The sequence below is a fragment of the Monopterus albus genome, unplaced genomic scaffold (genome assembly GCF_001952655.1).
Source record: "Monopterus albus unplaced genomic scaffold, M_albus_1.0 scaffold22.1, whole genome shotgun sequence".
Classification (NCBI taxonomy): Eukaryota; Metazoa; Chordata; class Actinopteri; order Synbranchiformes; family Synbranchidae; genus Monopterus; species Monopterus albus.
In genome coordinates, this window is record NW_018127902.1 from 462042 (window position 1) to 464632 (window position 2591).

At 41.8% G+C, this 2591-nt stretch overlaps 1 protein-coding gene across 5 annotated transcripts in view; it reads left to right on the plus strand.

Moving 5' to 3' along the window:
• sorcs1 (sortilin-related VPS10 domain containing receptor 1) overlaps nt 1-2591 on the plus strand; it is a 195071-nt gene that overhangs the window by 142299 nt on the left and 50181 nt on the right. The gene's annotated exons all lie outside the window — the stretch shown is intronic.

Here is a 2591-nt window from a genome sequence, read left to right on the forward strand (position 1 = left end):
TACCACCCATGTACAGGGCAGTCCCAGCCCGAGAAGATAAATGTGAATGATTTTTGATTATCGAGGCTCTTGGAGACTTGTCATCTCTTAGAGCCCAGCGCTGTAATAACTCTGCATTTAACCAGAAGAAAATAAATCTACGTAAAGCTGATTCCTATTTCCTGAGTGTTACTTCTTGGGGCCTTCAGACAAAAGAACCGGTTATAATTAAAAGCAGGCACCAAGATTCGAACCACCAACCCATTGAATCACAGTCACCCTCGTTGGTTTAATACACTAAGTCAAATTAAACAGTTATTGTTTGCATTGCTGATTAAAATGACGCCATCCATCCATCCATTATCTATAACATTTAAACTAACAAGGGCCATGGGGGCACTGGAGCCTGTCCCAGCTGACACAGGCTGAGAGGCAGGGTTCACCCTGGACAAGTCGCCAGTCTATCTCAAGGCCGACACTAAGAAACAGACAACCACACACACTCACACTCAAGCCTACGGGCAATTTATAGTCACCAATCAACCTAAGCTGCATGTCTTTGGACACACAGAAAGGCCCCGGATCAGCCGGGACTCGAACCCAGAACCTTCTTTCATTAAAATGATCTTAATGCTAAATGCCAGCTTTGTTACTCTATATTGCCAATTACATAATGCAAAAGTAATTAAAACTAGAGAAGGTAAATGAAGGAATTCTAATTTTCTTTGTGCCTAAACATACTGTACATCTTACATCCTGCTAAGAATGTTAATATTTTACAGTCAATATATAGCTGAAGCCTCTATTAAATTACCATTGTTAAGAGTCAGGCTAGGATAGGATAAGGATAATCACCTTTATTGGCCAAGTATGTTACACCTAAGTTAAATATATGAGTGTCACAGCAAAGGGTTTGAATACTTATGATCATGTGATATTTCAGTTTTTCTTTTTTAATACATCTGCAAAAATGTAAAAAATTCTTTGTTTTTCTGTCAATATGGGGTGCTGTGTGTACATTAATGAGGAAAAAAATGAGCTTATATGATTTTAGCATATGGCTGCAATATAACAAAGAGTGAAAAATATAAGGGGGTCTGAATACTTTCTGTACCCACTGTATATCATTAATATATAGTATAAATAATTTAGGTCCTAAAACAGAACCCTGAGGCACTCCACATACAATGTCCAGCTCACTCGATTGGTATTCACCCAACTTCACAAATTGACGCCTCTGTGTCAAATAACTTCTAATCCAATTCAAAACCAATCCTCTGATCCCATATTTTTCTAACTTATCCATTAATAACTCATGATTGATTGTGTCAAATGCTTTTATTAGGTCAATAAATATTCCCATTGTATATTTCCTCTCATCCATAGCACTTGTTACGTCCTCCATTAGGTCAGTAATGGCCAGAGATGTCGATCGGTTCGACCTAAAACTTGGGTGTTCATTGTCTTGCCCAAGGACACATCGACATGTGGACTGCAGGCACTGATATTATCACCTCTGACCCTGCGGTTGGGAGATGACTGCTCTACCCACCGAACCACAGTCGCCCCCCCACACACAGTCTTATTTATAAACACTGTACCTTCATCAAAGAATCCAAAGAACATGTGATGCATATAACAACATTTTTATCAACTCCTCTCTTCTCTAGTCTTGACTATGTTGTATGTTCACAAAGTATCAAACTGAAAATAAAGTGGGGTGTGGGCAGTCCCCCGATCCTCAGTGGAGATTACATCCCTGTGAGAGACGAACAATAAAAGATGCTGACCAGACTTTGCATTTGTTATGAGCTAATTGGCAGCACGGTGGCAGCACGGTGGTGCAGTGGTTAGCACCGTTGCCTCACAGCGAGAAGGTTCTGGGTTCGGGCCCCACCCGAGACCTTTTTGTGTGGAGTTTGAATGTTCTCCCCGTGCTTGCGTGGATTCTCTCTGGGTACTCCGGCTTCCTCCCACAGTCCAAAGACATGCAGCTTAGGTTGATTGGTGTCTCTAAATTGCCCATAGGAGTGTGTGTGTGTGTGTGGTTGTTCGTCTCTGTGTTAGCCCTGCGATGGATTGGCGACCTGTCCAGGGTGTACCCCGCCTTCGCCCGATTGCCGGCTGGGATTGGCTCCAGCCCCCCCGTGACCCTGTTCAGGGACTAAGCGGTAGAATATGAATGAATGAATGCGCTAACTGCAAAATGTGTATGTTGGACATCAAGTAAATATGCTTCATCTTTGATGAGCATAGACGCTGGTATGTGCCTGGTAATGGTTACAGTCTTATGTGTACACATGTATATGCAGTTGCATGCAGTATCATTTAAAAAAAAATTCTAATTCACAGACGCTCACCCAGAAGCATGCATCCCCAAACTCTCTGCTGCTGTTCATTCTCCTAATGATGAGAGCGTTTGTGTGTCGTAAGGTCCAATAATTCAATTATATTTGCATCCAGTATTATCTGGGGATTTCTTTGTGATTTTTCTGGAGACCGTGCCAGAATTAAAAAAAAAAATAGTTGGACATCTAAGAAAAGAAAGAAGCTCATGGGGAATTAGTGCTTTCAAGGCCTGGCTGAGCACACTGTAACTGGTGAGAATGAAG